We start from the raw sequence: 12,952 nt of genomic DNA on the forward strand, positions 1-12,952 counted from the left end.
TTAATTTTTCTATACTAACAGACCTATAAATTCTGACCTACTTAATCCATCAAGATGTGCGCACAATATTGTAGTATATGAGCTGACTGGAGTGAACCAGAGCATGGAATAAAAGTCCAAACAAAGCTTTAATTTCCCGTTTACTGGTTTTTGAGGTCTCTCTCTCTCTATTGTAACTGAATTACACTATATTACCTTACTAACATCTAAACTATACTCCTCACTTACATCCTCTACTACACAATATGATACACTATGCTTAGTGACTCTAATGCCAGAGCTACTTCACTCTGTTTCATAATTCCATACCATAACTCGTTATCAGAGATTTTCATAGTAAAGCACCATACGACAAAAATCCGCATGGATGGGTGACTGGTTAATTTCATGCGAGCTTATTTATTTAGTGTATGGCTAGAGATACAGTGTCTACATTTCTATATACATATATCCAAATTTTGGGTGTAGTCTATAATTTCTGGGGTCGCGAGACCAAAGTCACAAGCACTGTTTGTGTTTTAACAATTGGTGATGATGTGCTGGGTGGTCTCTTGTGTAGCACCGCAGTCACATTCAGGTGTTGAAACTCTGTTCCACTTATAGTGGAAGGCTGCACAGTTCCCGTGGTTGGTTCGAATCCTGTTCAGTGTGGACCATAGTCTTCGAGGGAGGTTAAAACCAGGTAGTGGCGTCTTCTTCACAGAAGGCATTGTTGGGTAGTATTTGTCATTGACTCTTTTCTGCCATTCAATGGAAGTTTCGTAGTTTCTGTTCCTCAAGTTCATGGCATCTCTTGTTGGTGGTTTTCTTGAATGATTAGTATTTGCATCACCAGTATCATCATGTATCGGCAGTTCTGGATTGTTCATTATTTTGAATTCTCTTAGGAGAGCATCTTTATGTCTGAGATCTGGAGGAGGAATATGACTTAATACTGGTAACCACTGTATGGGAGTAGATTTGATTGTGCCAGTGACAAGATGAATTCTGTCGTTCAGTTGAGTATCTACAATTTTTGTGTGGGCACTATTCAGTCAAGACAGCAGCACAGTATTTGGCAGTTGAATACACCAATGCTAGAGCTGAGAATTGCAGAATTGCATGTGTAGATCCCCAAGTTGTTCCACATAGTTTATTAATTATGTTGTTGCAAGTTCTTACATTTGCAGCAACATTCTGGAGATGATGTTTATAAGACAATGTTCTATCCAATGTGACCCCTAGATATTTAGGGTATCTATTGTGTCACAGTTGCTGGTTGTCCATGTACGCTTTTAGCTCCCTATTAGCTGTTTTGTTGCTTAGATGAAAGCAGCAAACTTCAGATTTGCTGGTATTTGACTTGAGTTTCCATATTTTAATGTAGTGTGTCAACTTCTTAAGGTCCTCTGTCAAGATCTCTTCCGTTTGCTCAACTGTTTGGTTTCTGATAGTGATTGCCCAGTCATCTGCATATCCAAATTTCCTCTAAAGTGTCTCGGGCATGTTTGCAACATCAAGGGAGCAAGGACTGACCCATGAGGTAGTTTGTTGTTCAGCCATCTTTGGTTGCTTATGTATTTCCCCTTGTGTACATGGAATTTCCTTTGACTAAACATTGTGTTCAGAAGTCTTGCAGTTATTCTACATGGGATAACTTTCAGGAACTTGAAGATTACTCCATCTCTCCAGACTGTGTCATAGGCTGCTGTTAAGTCTATGAATGCCACTGAAGTCTTGAGTTTCCTTTGATAGCCCAGTTCTATGTAGGTTGTAAGAGACATAACTTGAACTGTTGTATTTCTCTATGGTCTAAAGCCTGTCTGTTCGACTGGAATTTTCTTGAGTATATCAGGACCAATTCTGCTCAGCAGAAATCTTCCCAGGAGTTTGTATTCAATACTGAGCAAAGCAATAGGGCAGTAGCTGTATGGTTTTTCACTTGGTTTACCTTTCTTCAATATGGCAATAAACTTTGTGCTTTGGTACTTGGCCTCTTTCAAGGATATCAGTGTAGAACTTGGTCAGCCATGCGCGAGCATGTTCTCCACAATGAGTGAAGAACTCCAGGTGTAAGCCATCCTCATCAGGGGCTTTACCTAACTTTATGTCACTGATCGCAGTGTTAATTTTTTCCATGCTAAATGGTCTCGGTTGTGCCACCGCGGAGCTATGTTTAAGAAGTTTCATTTCTTTCTTTATATTCTTAGTAGGATTTTTGGTCCTTTTGCTTTTGGATATCATGACTACATGAGAGGCAATCTTGTTTGCATGGATTTCTGACATCATCCGTGCAGTTGTCTTTCCATCTCCAAGTTTCCTTAGACAAGATCATGCTTCTCGGCTTGATTTTGTGCAGTCAAGTGAGCTAACTTTATCTTACCATTTTTTCCTCCTGGCTGCATCTAATCTGTGTAAGAGTTTATCTGCAGTTTCATAGTCACTGTTCTCAAGAAAATGTTGGTAAAGTTTTTCACTTTCCCCACTCCATCCATGGATATATTTTTTGTGAAAGCCTCTAGGGACATTTTTGTTTGCTGCAGATATCATAGCTCCTACAAATCTTTCATAAGCTTCATGTATAGGTGTTATCCAACGTACACATTTATCAAGTTCTGCTGTAAAGCCAAGCCACTCAGCCTTACTAAAATTCCAGTTCTCATATACATCAACACATGAAATCGGTGTGAGAGATCCAGCTACATTACACCACACTACACCATACCTGTTTGACAATGCCAATCCACAGCTAAACTAGTCTGTCCACTGTGAACGTAGATCAGTGAGAAAATTAAAACTCCCATTAATTAACTTACGTTAGTAAGCGAGGTTAATTAGAAATTACTGAAGACTGGCATCAACACACAAACCTCTCACCAGCTCATATAATGCAGATGCTAGAGAAGTATCAAGCAATACCGACTGTTTGTGAAAGTCCATTAGGAAAGTAGCAAGGGATAGAAGGGGCAGAAAAAAATACCTGTTCGACGAAGAATAATTATTTATAATTCATTTTGCCATGGGTAAAATAGTAACCATGCACATTCTAATGGGTTAACAAATAAGATTGAATTTGGTCACATTTTTATAATATATTAGCCCAAAAGTAGAAAAATATAGGTACAATCTAAAAAAAAGACATTTTTCACGAGGGAAAAATTGAGAGGAAAATTGAAAAATGTGAATTATCTGATAAAATATGTCAAACCTATACTTTAAATTTCATTAAATGCTCTCATTTTAACTAAGTTCCAACAAACGTCTATTTTCACTTGTGTATCACATTAGTCGCCAATTCATTCATTTATTTGGGAGCTTGTACATGTCTCACTGTCAATAGAGATCATGGTGTGGGCATGAATATGCATGTGCATGCATGAGCCAGATGCCCTTCCCAGCTTGTGGCCATTGTACAACCATCTTGGGAGATAACACGTTATAAATAATTGAAATGGTCTAGCTGTTGCAGTTTAGTATTCCTGACCTGATGTTCAGTTCTCTTAGGTTTCTTACCTACTGACAACACTTTAGTCCTGGAAAGGCTAATTTTTCATATCGTACTCACATCACCCATTTTCAAGGTCCAAGATATTAGATTGCAGGTTTTCAGCACAACCTACCATTAAGACCAAGTAATTGGCATAGGCCAAATTGCTTACTATATTTCCACCTAACTGAACGATTCCCAACCACTTTACACCTTTCATTACATGATCTATGTAAACTATTACAACAAAGGTGAAAGATTACAGCCTTGTCTAACCCCTTTAAGTACCTTGAACCAAGAACTCGTTCTCTCTACCATCTCTATTGTTTTTAATAATCTACCCTTAAATACATAATTTTCCAGTATGACTAACATCATCTCCCTCAGTACTCTGTCATATGCCTTCTCTAGATTTATGAAACATAAACGTAAATGCCTATTTCTCTCATAGCATTTTTCAATTACCTAACACACATTGAAAATCTGATCCTGAGAGCCCCTCTGTGGTCGGAAACCACACTGGTTTTCATCCACCTTACCCTCAATCACTGATTAAACCCTCCCTTCTACAATGCCAGGAACTCCTTTCCTGGTATACTGATCAATGAAATACCTTGATAGACATTGTAGTCCTTCCTGTTCCCTTGTTTACACATAGGTGCAATCATGGCTTTTGTCCAATCAGAAGATAGCTTATTAATATTCCACGCTAATCTTATTACTCTGTAGAGCCACTTGATCCCTGCCTTCCCACTATATTTTGCAATTTCAGGTCTAATTTCATCTATTCCTGTTGCTTTATGAAAATGGAGCTTATTTGTCAACCTTTCCACTTCCTCAGGCATAATTTCACCAACATCATTGTCATCCTCCCCATGAGCTTGGATGTTCATGACATCACCAGAAAGATTTCCTTTGATGTTCAGAAGATTTTCAAAATATTCCTTCCACCAGTACAGTGATTCCCTGAGATCTATTTTGAGTTCACCTGATTTACCCACAACCCGATTCATTTCCTTTTCCCCTCCCTTTCTAAGATTCTTTATTACTGTCCAAATAGTAGATAGCAAGCAGGTTCAGGATATACACTTTTCACTAATCATATCCATGAACTTTTGTTTAATTTCCTGGTCCTGGAGATTTCCTACTCTTACTCATCTGCAGACAGATTTCACTTTATCTATCCTAGGCCTAGAGATACATAGTTCACTACAGATCAGATAGTGGTCTTTATCATCAAAAAATCCCTGGAATACCCACACATTTCCTAACAGATTTGCTGAAGTCAAAGTCAGTTATGATATATTCTATTATGGATCTTGTGACACTACCTTTCCATCTGTAGCAGTGAATAAGTGAATGGACTTAAGCCTGAAGGCATCAATTTTTGGTAGTGAGACAAAGTCTCTCAGAGTACATTGGCACTGCCGGTGGCTTCAAGTAGCCTACGCAGTGGCCTCCACTTTATGCACTACCCATGTGTCTTGGTAGGTGTGCTAGGTACCAACTGACAAGCCCAACCTAGCACATGGGGGTGAAAAGCTGGCAACCAGAAATGAGTTAGCTGGAAAATTTATAATGTCCAATTACGGACCATTTATACTGGTATTATAAATTTACTCATTTGGGACAAATAATTCAAATTCCCTATGGGAATCAACATCTATATCGTAAGTCCGAGATGCCCACTCCTATTCCATAACAACTGGTATCCAGTCTCTCATGACCACTTACTAGGCCACTCAGCCATTGCCCATGGTTCCTGAACATGACTACAGTAACCCTTCTTTCACAAATTTAGAAACTGAAACCAAGAATATTATGTTCACAGTTTTAATCCTGAAACTTGCAGTAAAATTGTTTGGCTCTGAAGTTCTGAGTCACTAGACAAATTATTCTGTTGGTCTTGCTGATTGTTTGTTGGTGAAAAGTCCCCTAGGAACATCAAGAAACATAGATATGCAGATCTAAACAATCTTCACACTGCTATTGGGAGGTACAAGAACTCAGATTCTTATATCCATGCATAGATATCCTTAGGTACCATTGGTAGAGCTAGGATAGATTTATAATTGGATTAGTGGAAGCAGAAAATTGTTCTAAGGCCCAACAAAGCCATTAAGAAAAATTAAATTAAGTAATTAAGTATTTATTTATTTATTTATTTATTTATTTATTTATTTATTTATTTATTTATTTATTTATTTATTTATTTATTTATTTATTTATTTATTTATTTATTTATTTTATTTATTTATTTATTGTTCAACAGGCATTCCTGCCCACTTAGAGAACATTTCCATTTCTTATTTCTAATTTTATAAATATTTTACAATAAAAATTAAAATATGAAACCTAATACTATACTTATGAACTATGGACAGTGGTAAGTGTGTGTTTTAACTTATTATTTTAATTTCTCCTAAAATAAACATTGTTAATCTAAATTAATCTAAGGGCTAAATTATTCATGGTACACAAGTACGCTAGTCTATTTAATTCATGTCTTCTCTCTGTGTGAGTTCCCCTCTGACTGACCTTAACAAGATACTCTCCTCATGAAATACGTCCACATTTGGCATTTTATTAATTGACTGACATAATCGATGGTACCGGTACACAAGAAATGTGACACAAGTCAAAAAATGCAATTTTGAGTTAAGAAGTGGAACACGTTGCTCTCACTGCATATTTTTACATAGGAAAACGTCATAAATCTATCTATAAAATTGGCCGCTAGATGGGAGTAATGTAGTTTTTCTGCCGGAAGAATCACGACTGGTTGTTATCTTGAATAACGTCACGTCTCACTTGAGGTCTGGGAGCGGAAGCGGGAACATCGTAGCTGTGTCGAGAAGAAAGTCATATCTCAAGTTGTGACAATATTATTATAGTTTATTATCAAGAAAAGTCTCATATTTCGAGTTAAGTCACTTTTAATGATAAGGTAAGCCTAACACAACATATCTTTTTTTTTTTCATCATCGTAAATTATTTTTAGTTAAGACATTTTTCTACAATATAATGATATCCTACGGCGGCATATCGTGAATTTTGTCACTTTTCAATATAAACAGAGCATTGCTGTGGGAAAATTCCGCAGTAAATTTTGAATTTGTGACACATTTCCTCATAGTTCTTAATATGAAATTCCGCGATGTTGGTATGTATGTTTCAAGTTGCTCGTGCTTTCTTTCATTTTTCTTTCCTAGTAAGCCATCAGATATTGTGAGCAATGGCGTCCCAGCACACAAGAGTTATCTTGAAGCTGGCAAAAATGAAATATGATCATTTGGAAGGCATTGGTGTGTCAACTGATAAGAACTGTGAGTGGACAACTCTGACACCAGTAGATCCAAGAAGAGACGTTACATCAGCATTTCATCAAGCAGGTTAGTGAAAGGAATTACCTACGTATGTCGTTTAAAATATTCATAATCTGTATTTTTATTTTATCTGATGTTTCCCTTTAAATATATAATGTGAATTAGATTCATTGCAAAGCATGGTTCCCGGCTAACATTTCCGATTAGATTTTAAACCTCGTTTCAGATGCCACTGGAATTACTTCAGTCGCTGAGTCTACCGTACTAGTGTCGCATTGTGGACCACAGCTTCAACAGACTTCAGACTCTCGCCACACACGTCACATCACATATCTCTACTCCTAGATTTTTTCGGCTGAGCAGCCTTCAACTTTAATCGCAGCTCAGCCGACCACAACCAAGCATAAATAGGCAGACGCCTAGTTGGCTGTCGCCTCCCCAATCCACCATGCCCTACGTATTCATACCAGGAGTAGACCTCACTATCCCAGAAGGTGACATCTACGAAGAACTCAATGCAGCAGACCCCCAGGTGAATAATGTATTCAGACCATACGACTACCGCACCAGGAAACCTACAGCGCACATAATAATACAAACCAGGGGAGAAGAAGGAGAGCGCCGCCTGTACGCCTCAGGAGCAACATTCCGAGGCAAGAACTATTCAGTGATACCACCTCCTCCGGCAATACTGAACCAACTACAACGAAACCCGGGTTTCATACCTTTCTTCCCGGAACCCCCACCCCCGGCAATAACAACCATCACCACCACCACCCCCACCACCAGCACCATGACTACTACCACATCCTGCAATCCGGTATCAACCGTAATCACCACCAATGTAACCTGCCACCCCTCCCCAGTTATGTCCTCATCTCTCCCACCCCAGCAACCCCCCACCACCCCGCAGGAACAAGCTCCACCATCGTCGTCAGCCAACAATTCGAACCTGCCAACATCAATCCAACAGTCACCACCGCCCCAGGCCAGGCCCAGCTGTGTGCTACGAGGAATCTCGCCGAACATCGCAGAGCCGCAAATTCTCCAAGAACTCCGAACTGCAGGCATCCCAGCACAACGGGCCATAAGGATACGCAACAACCACGGACCCACTTTTATGGTCCGACTACAGCTACCATCCGAAACCCACGTCCAACAACTCATCAGCTCAGGAGTTCAAGTATTCGGTCAACATCACAGAGTAGAACCTTCCTACTCCCAGCCCAACCGTCGTACCCCTGACCACGCACAACCCCGCACCCAATCACCCCCCAATCCAATCCCAGCATTCCCACCAGTCTATTTTCCCCCTCCTACCAATGCACACACCACCTCACGACCTCCCACACCCGACCTTCTCCGAATCCTCATCACCTCTCTCCAACAATGCACAACCACTCTCTACCTCCTAACCTCATACCTAATTCCAGGCTTATCAACTCACCTACTCTAGTAACTATATATGTGTAAAACTGTACTGAAAACCCCATATGTAATGTAGATCTGTATTGTAAATCCTACATGTAACTAATTGTAAACCCTAATTGTAAATCACAATGTAACCACGGCAAGTCTCAATAAAAAGCACAAGAACGGATACTGCACCCTTAGCCAAGAGGTCAAACACCCCCACTTCAACAAACCCAAAGCTCCCTCCTTTTTTTCTTCAAAACCACTCCAAATCCCCGAACCCCGCCAAATCTCCTGGCCAGAGAGAAGGCGTAACCTTCTAGGTGGCCCGCCCCTCCCCTTCGGGGAGGGGAATGAAAACATCCCCCTTGGTCCTTGGTCAGACTCTACTGACCCATCCGAAGACAAAGTGGCTTTGCCATTACCGCAACAAGGTTAGAACATTTACCTTGTTTGGATATTCTTCCGTATCAATCAATCATGTGATTTATTGCTAGGAGAATATGTATGCTGCGTATCTATAGAAAACAAATCTTAATGTACGTAAATAATCTTCAATGGTTGAAAACGTCCTTTTATTTCATTTCAGATGTGAACAGACAAAGTAGTAGCAGCTCATTTCTTAATTCTCACACATCAGAATCAGAATCGGACATCTCATCTGATGATGACATTCAAGATCCTACCTACAATGAACAAACTAGTTCATCCTCTTCCTCTGCAGGAGCGGAATCTGAAGAAGACCCTGCTGTGGAGGATAATGCTGACGTAGAAAAAAAGAAAGGAAGGAAAAGACGGGCGAGACCACTGGAATAGAAGAAAACATTAGCAAAGCAGTGCAGGAACTCTGGAAAAGAGTATGTATCCAGTTCCAGGAGTGGAAAAGTCGTTAAGAAGAAGACAATGGGAGGAAGTTGTAGTGACAAATGCAGGTTGAAATGCAGTACAAAAATGAAAGAAGAAGACCGTCCAAAGATATTTGATGAATATTGGAATTTGGAAGACTTACAAAGGCAACGTGAGTTCCTTCTGTTCAATATAGAGAATATTTCTCCTAAGTACAGATACATCAGAGAAAGTAGTCATCGCTCAAATAATAACTCATTTTATTTTACTGTTGCGGAAAAAAGGATCAGAGTTTGTAAAACTTATTTTAAAAGCACACTGGACATAACAGACAGGCCAATAAGAACAGTATTACACAAGAAGAGTTGTGCAACAGGTGGAATACGTGATTCAGACCTCAGAGCCAAACACGGTAAGCATCACCACACTGCTGATGATGTAATTCAATCCCAAGGTTAGTCGTTACTGCCGAAAAGATTCGAGAAGAGAATACATTGAAGGTAGTAGAACAATAGCGGACCTGCACAGAGATTATGTTGATCAATGCAAGAAGAAGAATCTGTCATTTGCAAATTACTTAATGTACCGTACTAAAGGATTTTTAATAATGATTTGATATTTCGTTTTTTAAACTGAAAAAGGACATGTGTGAAGACTGCCTGATGTTCATAAATGCCTCGGAAGAAGAAAAACAGAAACAGAAGGAAAAGTACAACAGACACTTACTAGAAAAGGACCTATCACGCATGGAAAAAGATAATGATAAGAAAATTGTGAGCAGAAATTTAATTGTCGCTGTATATGATTTACAGGCAGTACTTCATTGTCCCAGGGGTGATGCCTCCAGTTTTTACTACACTTCAAAAATCAACGTTTTCAATTTTACGATATTTGAGCTTCAGTGTAATACAGTCCAATGTTTCGTATGGGATGAGACCGAAGGGTTCCGGGGTGCTAATGAAATCGGAACCTGTGTCTTGAGATATCTTGAAGGTTTAGAAAAGAAAACTAAGAACACAGAGAGCAAAAAACTGGATGTAATATTCTATTCAGATAACTGTTGCGGTCAGCAAAAGTATCGCTTAATCTTTTCAATGTATTTGTTTGCTGTGAGTAACTATTTATAAACTCCATTACACCCAAATTTTTGGTTAAAGGATATAGCCAGAATGAAGGCGATGGTGCACATGCAACCATTGAACGTGTGGTAACAAAATCTCTAAAATCTGGACCCATTTATGTTCCATAGCAATATGCCACACTAATTCGTACAGCCAAGAAGACGGGGAAACCTTACCAAGTCACTGAAATGAACTACGAAATGTTCTATGACTTAAAGGACTTGATATGTAAAATAGGTCTAAATGTCCTAAAACACATTGCACATTAAAATTCCAAAATATTAGGAAAATAATTACTTATGCATATGATTACTAATGTATCAAGATAAAATTATCATATAGTCCTAGTATTATTTTCCAGAAAACTGTCATATGTCGAAGAAGGATACATTTTATTGATATGTACAAGGGTTGAATAACACGGATGTTCAACTATGCATGGTTTCCTAAACCTTATATTATATTAAGTCTTACTCCATCACAGGAATAACCAATTTTACGAAAGAGGAAAAGAAACTCGCTCTCAAAAGAATGACAAATCTTTAAATGGCTCTCCTGAAAAATGATGCATTTTGACTTGTGTCACTTTTCTTGTGGACCATCGTTTATTCTGTTTAATGGTGAATGCATATGGTGATTTGTGTTTGACCTTTTAACAAGGAAAGTTAAATTATTTCTATTACTTCCAAACGGTGCATACAGGTTTATTTGGTGGAGTAACTCTCGGTTATCTGCTTTACCTCTGAGAATTCTATGTAGGTATTTTACACACGTTAATGTTCTCCTAGTATGCTACATATCTAACCCAAAATGTGTTATTAAGTCACCATATGCCACATATTTTGCACTAGTTTTAGAGATACAGAAATACAGATATCTTAGAAATTTAGCTTTAACATTTTCTATTTCTTTTATATGTTTAATATATGATGGATTCCAGACTATAGAGGCATATTCTATTACTGTTCTAACAGGTGAATTGTATACCTGTATTATGGCTTTGATATTTTTGAATTTGTTTGTGTTTCTCATTAGAAATCCTAGGTTCCTATAGGCCTTATTTATGGCGTATTTATGTGTATATTGAACTGAAGATTACTATCAAAAATCACTCCTAATCCTTCTTTTCTTCAACTCGTTTTAGGCTGATATCATTCATGTCAGGTCAGAATATATTCTGCTATCGTATGCGATAGTAGACGGTACTACCTGCGACTGTCTGGCCGAGGGTCTGGCGGCCGATACCAAACCAGGCAAACTAAGGGAAAACCAATAGCTGCAAGCAGAGGAGTTTTCCCTTAGAAGGTTGGATAAGATGAGACCTTTGTGTGGGAAATAACACATAAATTCATCAGCTGCTGCCTTGCAGTGAGGCAGGGGACTGCCAAAGGCTAAGGGAGACCACCCTGAAAGAAAATCCTCTAGTACGGTACGTTAGGCCTAGCAAGTCAGTACAGGAGTACAATGCAGTTGGTTTCAAAATGAAAACGAGCATCGGAAAGAAACATGTTCTGAATGTCGACAATACTTCAAGTACTCTTGGAACTAATGACGACGTCATGCCCGATGTTCATTCAAGATGCACGAGAAGACCCGATCATAGAAATAAGCTTCGGATTGGAACTTTAAACGTTATCACTCTAACAGGAAAATGCAATGAAATCACAGATTTAACGAACCGTAGACATATTCACATCCTAGGGATAAGTGAAACCAAATGGAAAGTTTGCAACACAAGAATGTTACAGGACAGATATAAATTATACTGGAGTGGTAATCCTGCAGTGGCGAGGAATGGAGTTGGTTTTATACTCCATAAAGACATTGATAGTGTAACAGATGTCTCCTTCATCAATGAGAGATTAATCAAAGCTAAAATATGCCTAAATGGAGAAACTCAAACTGTAATCCAAGTTTATGTTCCCCAGCAGGGTTGTAGCGATGACCAAAAAGCAAGCTTCCTAGAAAAACTAGAGGACATCATTGATGAAGAGAACATAATGATAATTGGGGATTTTAATGACCAGGTAGGAACTGATAGGTCAGGTTATGAAGGCATTATTGGTCCATATGGATTTGGTAATAGAAATGAGGAGGGTGAACTTCTACTTGATCTATGTAGACAAAACCAACTTCTGGTGATGAACTCGTGGTTTCAGAAATGGGATAGCTACAAGATAACGAGATACAGCTGGGGACCATAGGCTCCTCATTGCAGACCTAAAAGTCACCAAACCTATTATTAAAGTAAACAAGAAGAAAAAAAAAAGACTGGAAATTGAAAGATGTGGAAGTCAAACAGTAGTTTCAAGAGGAAATCAGAGCTAAAATACCAATAACAGACACAAAGAAAGGTAATGAAGAATGGAATGATTTTAAGGCAAGTCTGGTTGGTAGTGCAGATAAAATATGTGGAAGAACAAGCAGAAGAGTGAGAGAGAAAAGAACATCTCGGTGGAATGATAAAGTGAAAGAAGCCATAATGAAAAGGAATAAAGCCAAAAAACTTATTGATGTGGCTAAGTCTGACAGAAGAATCAACAGCAACCAAATAGACAACAATAAATTGGAATAGATGGCAAAGGAATATAGATACAGAAAGTTGGAAGTCAAGAGAATTGTACGGGAAGAAAAAGAGAAAAGTTGAAAAGAATTTACAACTAAACTGGAAGAAGACAGTAAAGGGAATATGAAAATGATATATGGAATAGTAAAAAGTAAAAGATCAGATAAAGAAGCAATTGCCGCTCTGGAGACAGCAGATGGGAATATAGTTCGCA

The 12,952-nt window shown here is 38.6% G+C and overlaps 1 protein-coding gene across 1 annotated transcript in view; it reads right to left on the bottom strand.

Annotated features, from left to right (window-relative positions):
* LOC136863719 (uncharacterized) overlaps nt 1–12,952 on the bottom strand; it is a 464,789-nt gene that overhangs the window by 255,192 nt on the left and 196,645 nt on the right. The gene's annotated exons all lie outside the window — the stretch shown is intronic.

Source organism: Anabrus simplex, chromosome 2 (genome assembly GCF_040414725.1).
Source record: "Anabrus simplex isolate iqAnaSimp1 chromosome 2, ASM4041472v1, whole genome shotgun sequence".
NCBI lineage: Eukaryota > Metazoa > Arthropoda > Insecta > Orthoptera > Tettigoniidae > Anabrus > Anabrus simplex.